Source organism: Hyaena hyaena, unplaced genomic scaffold (genome assembly GCF_003009895.1).
Source record: "Hyaena hyaena isolate Hyena2069 unplaced genomic scaffold, ASM300989v1 scaffold_585, whole genome shotgun sequence".
NCBI classification, from domain to species: domain Eukaryota; kingdom Metazoa; phylum Chordata; class Mammalia; order Carnivora; family Hyaenidae; genus Hyaena; species Hyaena hyaena.
Window position 1 is genome coordinate 543,695 of NW_024081217.1, and position 13,803 is coordinate 557,497.

The 13,803-nt window shown below is 42.5% G+C and overlaps 1 protein-coding gene across 6 annotated transcripts in view; it reads left to right on the forward strand.

The window, feature by feature from the left end:
* The first annotated feature begins 728 nt into the window (after nucleotides 1-728).
* The window catches only part of SH3RF2 (SH3 domain containing ring finger 2), a 124,320-nt gene continuing 111,245 nt past the window's right edge, over nucleotides 729-13,803 (forward strand). For 2 of the 6 annotated variants that reach the window (XM_039256675.1, XM_039256680.1), the window contains exons 1-2: nucleotides 729-788; nucleotides 1,486-1,630. The gene's annotated coding sequence lies outside the window, so the exon portion shown is untranslated. Of the gene's footprint in view, nucleotides 789-1,485; nucleotides 1,631-1,759; nucleotides 1,901-4,331; nucleotides 4,519-13,572; nucleotides 13,593-13,803 lie in introns of those variants that run through there. The other 4 variants (XM_039256678.1, XM_039256677.1, XM_039256676.1 and 1 more) reach the window with 4 other exon arrangements.

A 13,803-nucleotide genomic window follows, 5' to 3' on the forward strand; every position in this document is an offset into this window, starting at 1 on the left:
TTTTCTTTACCAGGCTGACTCCTTCTCCCACTCATCCCTCAAAACTCAGCCCAGGTGCCACCTCTTTAGGGATTTTCAGTGGGATCTCTTCACGACACAGTGCGCTGGCCCTCATGACACCACTTTTCACCCCATTTTGTAATCATCTACTTGCTTCAGTAACACCTTCAAAGAAGGAGGCTGTGGCCCAACACCGAACAGGTGCATAGTAAACACCGATAACATCTTTGTTGAATGAATGAGTGAATGAGTAAATGAGTGAATGATGATCCCTTATTCATCTTCCCACAAGCTCAGGATACACCTTGGAAATGAGAGATGTGATTGTTCTCTCAGTAGATCCTTAAGATGCTCCTTCCACCCCCAGACACTCATATAGTCCAACATGGTCAGAACTATCTCAAGGCCACAGAAACCCTAGTCCAAAATATTATCTAGATAAGCCAGTTAGCATTATCTAGATGCATCTAGAAGAGCCCAGGGGCATCCACCAAATTCAAGATTCTTTGTTTCCTCTGTAATTTTTTGTAATGTGTATTTATTTTTGAGAGGCAGAGAGAGAGAAGTAGAATGGGTGGGAGAGGGGCAGAGAAAGAAGGGCACACAGAATCCCAAGCAGGATCCAGGTTTGAAATGTCAGCACGGAGCCCAAAGCGGGGCTGGAACTCACCAACTGTGAGATCATAATCCCAGCTGAAGTCCAATGCTCAATGGACTGAGCCACGCAGGCACTCCCGCCACCCCCACCCCCAGATTGAACATTCTTGAGGTGGGTGACGCAACCAAAGGTAAGGCAAATTCCTGAACTGGCTCTAGTTTGCAGTAATCTGGAAACTCCCTTTGGTTCAGACCTTCTTAGCATAAGGTCAGTTAAATGTGCCCTCAGCATTTAGATTTTTTATTATACAAGAGGAAGATAGACAAGAAGGCCCCACTGCGCTAGAGGCAGGCCTGCTGTGGGTAAGAGAACTCACACCTACAACTCGAAGAGGTGCGAAGAGGTGCAGGGAGTCGAGACCCGGACAGGCCAGCTCCGGTCTCTGCCCCCACTGCGGGGTAGGTGGCGCATCCTACCTGGCTGGGGCAAGGCCAGGGTCGCTGGCGGGCCAGGCCTGGTGGGCCCAGGGCTGCAGGCACGTCCTCATCCGCACCTCCTGGGCACCTAGCTGGCGGCAGGACCCCAGGCTGGCAGACTTCGCCTCTTCCAGGCCCTGACCCAGACCAGATGCACTGAGCCTGCACTCCGGCGCTTTGACCCGGAAAAGGAATTTTCGGTCCACCCTCCCCTAGAAGTCTTCAGCCCAGAACCTAGTGAGGACCCCCCACGACCTGCGAGCCAGTTCTTCAAATTTGTCACCTCAGGAGTTGGGGGACTTTCCTGAGTCGGATAAGTCTCCAGACAACAAGGGCAAAGCAGCGCCCGTGCTGCCCAGCAGAACATTCGGGTAGAGTTACTGAGTGACATGTTGTTGGTCCCGTTCCCAGATGCAGGGCCTTCGAGTCTAGCTGTGACCCCTGAGCACCCCCCTCACTCAGTTCATGCTGAGCCCCAACTCGGGCATCTCTGCTGTCTGCTCAAACTCGGAACCCACTGAAAACCCAGTGAGGAAGCTGTTGGAGCCCAAGGAAGGTGAGTGCCAGGAGGGGCTGGGGTCGGGTTGATTGGCCCCCTACACTTCAAAGTCTCCCCCTTCCTGTCACTGCTACAGCTGCTCAGAGTGAAAGTTCCAAGTTCCACGTTTTACCACCTTCTCCCCAGGCCCCCAAGTCTTCCGGCCAACTGTCTTCTGCCTTAGGGGCCCTTGGCTGGTGGGGTCAGAAGCAGGGGACAGGACACGGCCGGAGCAGCTAATAAGACTGCCAGACCTGCGGTGTCCTTGACAGAGCCATGACCTGCCAGGTGAGGCTTGTGCTGGGCTGCCTGAGGGCAGGGTGGGTGGGGAGGAGAAGCTAGTTCTGTGGAGGGTGGGCCAGCAGCTCTGGGCCCAGAGGCCGGGGCATCCCCAGCCAGATCTGTGGGGCTGTGAGCGAGAAGCTCCTTCCTGGTAGTGGTCACAGGCCAATGGTGAGATCGCTAGGAACCAGTAAGGAAGCATGTATGACCAGGGACCTTTCCTGGCAGATCCCATTGTCTTCATCCAAGGAAGTGGACACTCCCCAAGTTACACCCCCTGTTTCTTCTCGGGGAAGTCATGGCCTCAGGACCAGCTGTGGATCAAGAGGCTTGTGAGGCTCAAGGTTATTCCCACGTGGCTCAAGGCCCTGCTAGACATTATTATAAGGGGGTGCCTCCTGTCTGGAGAACACCGTGGACCTCCTATTTCCAGCATCCACCCACTCTCCCTTTCCTCCGCTGTTATAAGGCCTGCCTCAAGGACCTGGTGGAGGAATGATTTCTAGGTCACTGGCGGGGGGGCGGGGGGGGGGCTCAGCCCTCACTCTTCCTTATATAGATCGTTGCCCCTCCACTGGACCAGTAAACTGGTTCTTGCCATGGTCAAACAAACAAACCAAAACACCCTCAAATATAGAGCAACGTATAGATGCTAGAGTGAAAGACCATCCTCTGATATCAGCTCAAACCATGATTCCCCAGAGAGAGCCATTGCTAAGAGTATTTTAGAGATTGATAGGCAGTGAGCCTGCAAGACAAATCTAGTTTGCAAATGACCACTTAGAATAAACTTTTTAAAAATATTTCTAACGGTTGCCACATAATAAAAATCAGGAGGTTCATGTAACTGAAATAGTTTCATGGAGCTTCCAAAGTAGCAGAGAAGGAAACAGACGATCACAAAATAGCATGAACAGTACCATGATTTATAGGTTTCTGGAAAAACCCAAGATCTGCCAGCCCACTAGCAAAGATTAGCTGAGGCTGAGTGGAGTCAGTTGCTTTCACATAGGGTGTGCTCTCAAGGTTGTCACATTCCCCACCTCACCCATTTATAAAACCAGTCTGGCCCCCTTATGCATCTGAGTTTGCAGTCATCATTGTCTCTCCTTACGAAGTCCTTCTATAATATTATGAATAATATGTGCACTGCCTACAGTCTTCTCTTTCATTATATGCATGTCAGTATATACAACTCTACCTATTTATTTCTCTGTATGACCACATTATGGTACATATACAGTCCCTTCCTACTGGATATTTGGGTCAGCTCCATCTGTCTTCAATTACAAACAGAGTAACTAAATGCCCTTGTTTGTAACTTTGCATTTTTTGTGGGCATTTCTCTTGAATGAACTTCTAAATGGGAAATTACTGAGTAAAAAGGACACACATGTAAAATTTTGATAGATAATGCCAAAATGCTGAAGTTGGTTTAGAATCCAAGACTTTTTTTTTAGCCCGAAGCAAGGGACAAGGGGTGGTTGAGGTTGGAGAGTGACATCCAGAAATGAACTGGGCACCATCTGAGCCCTCTTCTTCAACACCCATACCCCTCTACTCCTACTCTATCCCTGGCTAATGACTACAAACATAATACTGCACATGGAGAACGAGACCTTATAGGACAAATAGATATTAGAATTCTGGCTGACAAATCAATTCTATCATAAATTGGGCTTGAAAACCAAAATGAGCTAACAACTCTGGTTATGTTTATGAGATTCCTTGTTATTAAAAACCAAAGAATTTTTTATCCAAATATATTTCAATAAAATAATAAGTCAGGATATTTGACCAGTTTTTATTTACTTATTTTTTGGCATTTCTCATTATTTTATCTAAAAAGGAAGTACCCCCGGGGCACCTGGGTAGCTCAATTAGTTGAGCATCAGACTTCTGTTCAGGTCACGATCTTGCAGTCTGTGAGTTCGAGCCCTGCATTGCACTCGGTGCTGACAGCTCAGAGCCTGGAACTTGCTTGAGAGTCTATGTCTTCCTTTCTCTCTGCCCCTCTCCCACTCGCACGTTGTCTCTCTCTCTCTCTCTCTCTCTCACAAAAATAAACATTAAATAAACATATGAAGCAACATGGATGGACCTTGAGGGTGTTAGAGCAAAATAAGTCAGGCAGAGGACAAATATCATATGTTTGCACGTTTAGGAGGATAAGGAGGAACTTAACTGAGGACCATGGGGGAGAAGGGGGGAAATGGTGGGGGAAAGGGAGAGAGGCAAACCATGAGAGACTCTTGAATGCTGACAAAAACTGAGGACTGATGGATGTCGGGGGGAGGAGGGAGATGGGCATGGAGGAGGACACTTGTGGGGATGAGCACTGGGTGTTATATGGAAACCAAATTGACAATAAACTATTTGTAATAAATAAATAAATAAGAAGGAAGTACCCCTGATATTCCCTCTGTTTGTGTTTCAGCCTTATTTCCCTTTCCGTTTCTAATAGATTAACCTGATATTACTGTGTGAAGGCTGCCTATGTTTCCAAGTTTTCGGTTCTCCTGAATGGAAGTAAAGATAAAAATCTGCAGTCAAAACTGCAATGAAGTATTGATTAAAATAGCCTCTTTTTTGATGGTACATGCAACTAATGGGATGACTTGGAGGTTAGTAGTACAGACTGCCCGGGCATCAGGCCTGACCTCCCCAAGCACTGTCTGGGGCAATGCTGTCCCTATGCTTCTCTTTCCTCATCTGTTAACATGGGAGTAATAACAGGGTTGTAGTTCTTTGCACAGACTCTGGCACAAAATAATGTTAATTGTTATTATTTATTCCAGCATAATAGCCAACCACACCCCCTCTTAAAGTTCTGCAGGGTGCAGCAGTGCCCAAAACCAAGTAAGCCTCTAGGCAGCTCCTCTGAGTTGACAGTCACGTCATGGCTAAATCGGGATGAATAATTCCTTCAGGAAAATAAACCAGGAGTTGGGCTCAGTTTTAAACTATACTTTAGATGCAAAACGATAGATAATAAGAGGCCTGGTAAGAGAGTAATAGCTGACCTTTACTGAGCACTTACTCTCTGTCACACTCTTTGAAGCATTTTATGAGCATTTTCTCACTATATGCTCACAATAATCCTACAGAGTAAGTGCTGTTATTATCGTCCCCGTTTTACAGATGAGAAAACCAAGTACAGAGTATTTAATCAACTCTCTCTAGGTCACACTCTTATTTAATAAGATGACACAGACCTTTTGACTCCAGAGCTTATGCTCTTAACCACTGTGTTAAGTTAGAAGCAATTGCAGAAAAAAGGTAAATCACAGGATGAAAAGAGGAATTCAGATACGGTCAACTAGTATCGTTCAAGCAACTTTTATGCACCAGACACTCTTCTAAGTGGTACCAATATATGCTGGGAAGTGCATTCCTTAGGGCAAGCCTGAGAAGTACATATTCCTGATGGCACTTTTATGGATGGGGCTTAAGCTGTTGAATACCCAGGGTCACAGAACTGTTAATAATGGAAGTAGGTTTCCAAAGAATTCCCAGGCTTTCTCCCTAGGAATGCACTAAGAATTCCCAACACAGATGAGCCATCCTCATCACTCAGCAAATATTTACTAAGCACTTCTGAGTGTCAGGTACAACTAAACAGTACAGGGATGGCTCCAGCACTACAGAACAGAGATTATGTGGAAGAGAGATACAATTTATAAGGCCAAGTGAGTAAATAATATTACATAATTAATATATAATTAGCACCATTACAGGGCTCAAGAAATGTCTAATTGATTTGACAAATGTTTATAGTCAGTTATAGGAAAATAATTCTAATTCTTAAAAAAAGAAGACGACGACGTTTGCTCCTTATGTGTTTCTTATCCTAGAAGAGCCACCTATGAAGAGAGACATCTAGGACTAATCAGGGTATTTAGCAAATTACTGACTTTTGCAACTTTCCCACCTGTGATCAAAAGTATAAGATTGTGGTTACCCAATAGCCTAGGCAAACTGTCAGCTTTTGCACAGACTTGTCCTGAGTTTAATAAGAATCAAGGTTGGATCCTGCTCATGGTTTTGAATCAAAACAGTTACTGATTTCATCAGAAAGGAAAGAGTAAAGGAAGAGGAAGAAGACCGGTTAGGAGTGAAGTGATCACAGCCCTTTTCTTTTGTAAGGCACAGTATCTGTTATGGATTAACGTCTACATCCAGCAGTTTCGGAGTTTTGTAATTTATTTTTCTTTTTAATGCTTGTGTTATCAATGGTAATGCATAGGGTATTAGCGTTACAGGATTTAACTCCCTGTTGTAAATGTTTCAGCAAAGCTAAAGTGATTTCAGCTATCTTAATTGTATTTGAAAATTTTATACCAGTAACATATGTTCATTGTAGAGAAATTAGAAAAACATGTAAACAAAATGAAAAAAATTAAATCAACTAATAAATCTAGAAGCCAGAAATAACTGTTGCTGACAGTTTTGCATATATTCCACTAGTCTCAATATTATAGATCTATGTATTATTCTTAAATACATTAGGCTCATACAACTTGTAACTTTCTGTATTTAGTTAATTATGAATGTCCTTTATGTCATTAAATATACATCTCCACAGGGGCGCCTGGGTGGCTCAGTCAGTTAAGCATCTGATTTCAGCTCATGTCATGATCGCACGGTTCATGAGTTTCAAGCCCCACGTTGGGCTCTCTGCTGTCAGTATGGGACCCGCTTCAGACTCTGTTTCTTTCAAAACATATAAATCAACTTCAAAATAAATATACATCTCCACTATCTTTTTTGATAGTATATATCAAATATACATATTTGACAGTATATGAATATTTGATAGTATATATATACACATATATAGTATATATATTTGATATATACACTTGATAGTATATATCAAATATTATTAATATTTTATTAGTATATATTTGTATTAGTATTATTAGTATATATTAGTATATGTATGTATCAGTATTAATACATATGTATCAGTATATGTATATATTAGTATTTATTTTATTCGTATATATAATTATTAGTATATATTTGATAGTATACACACACACACACACACACACACGCACATATGTATGTATACTGTTTACACACTCCCCTGTTGCTGGACATTAAGAATGTCTTTAACATTTCACTATTACAAGTAATTTTATGAGAAACATATTTGGGTATATATCTATTACACTAGTATAAATTTCTAGAAGTACTATTTCAGGGTCAAAGGATAGGGACATATTTACAAGGTTTTGAGGTTTTTAGTGGTTTCCTTTTTTCTTTTTTGTTTAATTTTTTATTTTAAAATAATTATGAACACAAGAAGTTGCAAAAATGGTACAGAGAAGTCCCTTATATCCTTTAACCAGCTTCTATATATAAAGAGGTAACATATTATATATAATACAGTATAAAAACTAGGAAACTGACATTGACACAATACAATAAGTTACTACAGATTTTACTTGGATTTGCCCAGCTGAATTATTTTTTAATATTAACAGAATGGTAAGATGCATTCTTACTTTCCTACTTTCCCTTCTTGCACAACTGCCTTTAGAATTCTAATCATTTAGAGGAAGAAATACAACCATGTTAGTAGATTACTATCTTCAGGGTACGTGGGTGGCTCAGTTGGTTACGCATCTGACTCTTGATTTTGGCTCAGGTCATGATCTCATGGTTCGTGGATTCAAGCCCCACATCGGGCTCTCTGCTGTTAGCGCAGAGCCCGCTTCAGATCCTCTCTCTCCTACTTTCTCTACTCCTCCCTGCTCACTCACTCTCTCTCCCTCAAAAATAAATAGACACTAAAAGAAATTAAAAAACAGATCATTATCTTCTATTAAAAATGAAGAGGTAAAAATGCAAGTAAGAATCCCTCACCAGATGCACAGGTGGTAAACCACCATTTATAGCACAGAAAATGGGTAGGGCTCTGCCCTTCTTTTGGTTCTTCACAGTCATTGTAATTCATTTAGAATACACTAGAAGGGAGTAGTGTCCCAAAGCCTGGGGTACCCCAACAGAAAATGGTTAAAACAAAACCACATAGCAAGAAAGTTACTAATTTCTCCTTCACTCTTCTGACTGCATCAGAGAAAGCCTCAGTATGTGTCTATGGCAAAGAGCATAAAGAATAGGATGCAAATGACTGAAGTTAGGGACGCACGGTGTTAGAGCATCTTGGTCCACAGAGAACTGACCAACCATATGTTCTGGCATGTTCTTTGGATTTAGTTTGGATTAGAGGAGAACCGTCTGGTTCTTGATTTTCTTATGGGATCTGCTTGCAAAAAAAGAAGATAAGAATTCTACATCTATTAAGCATTTATTGTATGCATCACTTTTCTGACTCCTCAGAACAACCTAGTGAGAGAGGCCCTATTAGTAACCTTATTTTTTACATAAGGAATTCAAGGAACAGAGGAATGTAGTAATTCAACCAAGTGTTCCATCTAGTAACTAGCAGAGCTGAGATTCAAACCAGGTCTATTAGACTTTAAAACCATACTGTTGACTGCCGGTTTCTCGTTAAACTTAAGGACCTTAAGTCATCTCTATAAAATGTCAGATGGAGTTCTTGCAAGGAGTTTGGGTCACTTTACTGTGGGTCTGGTGAGTGCATATTCATACCCTAAAGTACTCTGCTCACCTACAAACATTCTCCTGATTGGAGAGGAAATTTCACCATCAACTTCATTCTGGGCCTGCATCGTTCAAAGAAGGAAAGAATATCTAATCAGCATTCAAGCCCTGCCATTCAGCTTTCCTCCATTTTCCCACTACTGAAAGCTTCCCATTTTCCTCCAAACATTTCTCTCCTTGAATGCTTCCAAAGGTTTCACAGGGGTAAACTTAGCATCAGAGAAACATTAAAACGAAGCTTCATTTAAGTATTTAAAACATTTCCACATTTATACTGGGTACGAAGGAAAGAGAGAGAAGTACAAAGTGTGGCCCCTGCCAAAAAGAGTCCAGTAAGTCAAAAGAGTCCTCCTGACCCCTTCTTTTACAATGCTTTAGATTTCCAACTGCTTGAGTCCCTTTGGTGGATGTAGGGATGGCTTTACAAACGATGAACTTTAAGGCAAAGAGCCTGAGACCACCAAAGGGATAGCAGCCAGCCAAATGAAAATAACACAACTCTCAAATTATAATTCCAATAAATAAGTACATCTGACAAAAAAATTCGTATTTGTTTTGCGACCTAATTTTAAATTCGAAAGAAACTATCTTAGCCTGAAAAAAAGCGTTGTTTGAAGGCAATTTATTTGGGAGCAAGGGTTAGGGATGGTGGAGTGACACAGAATGAGGAAGAGATAATACAGGGGTACATTATCGCATTAGCCATTCAACAGATGCATGAACCTCATGAAGGTTCATAGAACCTTATGAAGAGCCTTATGAAATCTCAGAACGACCTACTCCAAAAGATGAAAAGGGGAGGTGTTGATCCAAAGACTCCCCTTTGGTCAAGGGTGGTCCACACTTCTGGATCACGCACATGTGAGTGCAAAGCGAGCTCCCATGGGTATCCCATACTGCAACATCAGAGATGCCGCAGGGCAGGAGGCAGGAGATGTGTGGCAGGGTCCTGAGGAAAGACACTGCCAGGGAGCATACACCCAAATCTGAAAAATTTCTTAGATTAAGAGATGAGCCTAATGACATTCCAACTGGCACTGCAGAGGTGCCCGAGGTAAAACCATTAACAACAGTTTGGTGAGGGCACTTGGCTGGCTCAGTTGGTAGAGCATGTGACTCCCGATCTCAGGGTTGTGAGTTCAAGCTCCACACTGGGTGTGGAGCCTACTCAAACAAACAAACAAAAATACACAAAAACCAGTTTGTTGTACATCTGTCCAGACATGTTCTTTTTTTAACAATACCATTCATTCATTAATAAATCATTCAAAAACATTTATTAAGCATCGACCACATGCCAGTCACTGTGTTAGGGTTGAGGGATAGAGCAGAGATAAGACACATAAGTGCCTTGCCTTCTTGGAGCTTGTCTGTTTGGGGAATCAGGCATTAAATCATTAGAGCATAATTATCAAATTACGATCGTGATAACTGCTATGAAGGACAAGTATAGGAAGACAAATTCTCGAGTCATGAGAATCAAGGAAGGCTTCCCTGAGGAAGTAGCATTTAAGTTAAAACTTGCAGAGGAAGGGGTAAAAAAAACAAAGGGTGGCAGAGGGTAACTAGGAAGAGAGGAAGAGAAGAGTGTAACTGGAAATTGTACGTCACAGAGAAAGAAGAGCACAAAAAATACCTCATGGCAGAGAAACTTAAACTGTCTTGAGTAAAGAGAAAGCCAGTGGGACTGGTGTGGGTGAGGGAAGGGGAGATGTGGGGTAAGTTGAGACAGGAAGGTAGGCAGGAGCCAGATTCCACCAGAAAACAGGATTTGGATGTTACCTAAGGTCAATGGGAACCTACTGAAAGGTTTTGAACAGGGTAACAATATGATCAGATCGGACTTTTTTTTTTCACATAAATGGAGATATACTTGTAAATAGAAGCAGCAAGAAACTCATAAACATATCGCAGAGGAATTTTCAAAGTGCTGTCTGTAATCATTATGTAACAGTGTAAATATAAACAGGAGTGTTGATGGGTTAGGAGCAGCAGAGGAGGCGGCCTGAGCCTGGAGTCTGGGAAGACCTGCGTAGTTCACGTTTTTGTTTATTTTTGGGGACTACTTGTTCATCTGATTTGATGCCAAGGGAGTATTTGGGTAAGCCAGGATGAAATCCCCATTTAAAACTCTCCCCTTTCTGCAAAAGCTTCAAAAGCTTCTCCTGAGACAACCTCACATGTGGGTGGTGTTGGGGACCACCTACAGGGTTTGATGTGAGAGGTGCTAAAAGACCACTCCTGCTCAGCGTAAAATTTGTCTGTCCTTTGCGAGTGCCTACCATTTTTCTATCACACTGTATCTGCTGAATCATCAACTGCCAGATGTGTGAGCACAGAGCAGCCTCCTGGATCTATCCTGCCTTCCTGGAATGGCACTGGGTTTTTGAGTTTTGTCACAGATGGGAGCGTTTGAAGTTACTTGAGACCAGTGACCATGCAGTGCATGGAGGAGCCATGAGACTGGACAGGTTATATCATTTTGGTTTAGGCTGGCTCTGAGATCAGCTGGCGTGTGTACAGTCTGGACATATGTATAAATGTGTATGGATTTAAACAGTAAAGATATATCGGTATACTTATGGCATGTACCTAGCTTTATAATGTGGGATGCGATAATGGAAAGGAACACAGGCCCTGGGATTGGGCCAACCTGAGTTCAGATCATAAGCTCTGCAATCCTTGGAACGTTACAGCACCTATCTTACTGGGTGGCTGGGAGGATTTAATGAGCAATCTGTTTAAAGTCTTAGTCCTGGTCCATGGCATACATAAAGTGCTTCATAAATGTTACCGTTAAGGTTATATGTATGTCTATGCCAGTATGTGTGTGCGTATGCTTATAGGTGCAGATATGGGCATCTAAGGGAGGCAGAGTGTTTACGAACGAGAGAGGGAGGGGGGAAATGCTGCCCACTCCTGCAGCAGGAGTCTGGCACTGGAGCAGATCTTTCTAGAGGGTGAGGGCACTGCAGGGCAGCTCACGGAGGAGCGGGTTCAGCTTTACCAAGTGGGAAAAAGAGTAAGGGACAAGGGTCGCAGCCTATAGGGGGCTTCCTGATGAGCACAGATTCTATAAAAAGTGGAAATTATTGAAGGAGACAGGCAACAGAATGGGCTTTGATATCGTTGAAGCCCAAACAACCCTTTGTAAAAGAGAGAGAAAAAAAAAAGACTTGAAAACGGTCTCTGAAATTGACATATACTCAATCAGGGGTCTGTGCTCAGAAGACATGTGACTTTGTTTGCTTCATCCTAAAGCTCCCTCCTGTTTTGAGCTCCAGGCATCTTTGCTTTTCGGGAAATAACATGGAAGAACTTTGTAAAACATGTAATCCCCCAAGATCTGTTCTCAGGCCGCTTGGTCCGCCCTTAAGATTTGTGCATGGATTTGTGGCTAAGTGCTTTCTACACAATACAGAAGGGTCATTCTTAAGTTGAGAGAAGAGATATAGTTTAAAAAAAAAAAAAAAAAAAAGGAACACCAGTTTCTAGTCTCAGCTCTACCTAACTTACTGGGCAACTTCGGGGAATCTCTTGATCTCTGTGGGCATAGCTGCCTCATCTGCAAAAGAAGTTGATTGGTCAGTTTGGGTCATTATCTTTTGACTTCCTGCCATCTCAGATGAGGTTTAGCTCCCTTCAACCATCTCTCCTCCCCTTAAAGCTGTACCACCATATAACATGGTAGTAAAGAGCACAGAACATCTGTTTCTTGCTAGCTGTGACTCCTGGATGAATTAACCTCTCTGTGTCTCAGTTTCCTCCTTTGCAAATGAGGGTAAAGAAGAGTATAGTAAATTACCAGGTTGCTAAAAGGATTAAATGAGTTAATACAGGTAAAGAGTGCTTAGTGCAGATAAGGGCTACTGTGGTGTTCAGTAATATTATTATTATTAAGTACTTTATTGAATACCTCTGTGGCTTTGCATGAAATATATTATTGATAAATCAAGAAATAGAAGTATAATTATTATTTGGTGCTATGAAAAGATTCCAGTAGGCATGGGCAGGAAGAAATGCTGGAACTATTGTTTTTCCTTTTTCAAAACCCTTCTGTGCACTGATGTCTCAAAGAAGTGGATGTACTACTTGTGATTTTTTTTTTAAATTTAAAGAGATTGAGCAAAAAGACTACTGAAGCCCATCTCAAATCTACATATTCAAAGAATGACTATGCTTTTTAAGGAGCAGTACGTTTTAGGTGGCTGGCTTATTTTGTTATAGCTACCATTAATATGTTTGACCTTTTCAGCAAATCCTTAGAAAGGTTTAAAATAAACACAATCACCTTGGCATGTTTATAACCAAGCCATGTTTCAACTTCTTGGATAGGAGAGAAAATAAGAAAAGTGAAAAGATAAACTGTCAATACTCAGCCTTGGGGGCTGCCTTATATTTTGCCCCTGGTAATCTTTTCCCAGAAATCAACTCAGTTACATGAAGGAAGGATCAGTAGCAGAGAAGGAAGTCAGAGAACAGTGCTGCTAGCTGCCAGGCAGTCAAAGCGTTAACAAGGGCTGAGTAAGGCGATCCCTGAAATGAGTAAGACTCGGAGTTGTTAAAGTTTTCAAAGCGTGGCAGCCGCTCTTGGGGAAAAGGAAGCGAGTTGGAGGAAGCCCGGCCAGGCAGAGGATCAGAGGATGGCTCTGAGCTGAACTCAGCTGGGGTTACAAGCTCAAGGTTAGCCCCCCGCATGGCTCCCCAGAGCTGACAACTTTGGAGAGTTGTCTCAGGAAGACTCGGCGCCATCTCATCCCGTAAGTCACGTCTGCTTCCCTTACTGGCGGGGCCACCCACCCTCCGGCGTTGTGTTCACACAAAATTTGCCACTTGTGAGGGACAGGTGACCTCTTCCTGGGAGACATCTCAACTGGAGACTTCTTTTCAGACATCTAAAAGGAAAGTGTTTCTGGACTAAGGATGTTTTCAGACCACACACACACACACACACACACACACACACACACCTGTATACACTGCTCTGTCTGGATTTTTGCAGGTTGTGACCACAATCCGGAATTCCTATCTGCTTCAGGTGGAACTGAGAACAATTGTCAAAGTAACTTAATAGGCTGTGTGACTTCATCTTGTGGGTGTAATATTGACTCTGAGGCTAGAATAATCAGGGAAGAAGGAAAGAAGGGAGGGAGGGAGGAAAAAAGGAAGAAAGGGAAGGAGGGAGGGAGGGAAGGAGAAAAAAAAGCTTCTAAGCATCCTGGCCTGTACTTAAGGCAAACAATTTTTGAAAATGGGTTTCCAGTAGGAATTTT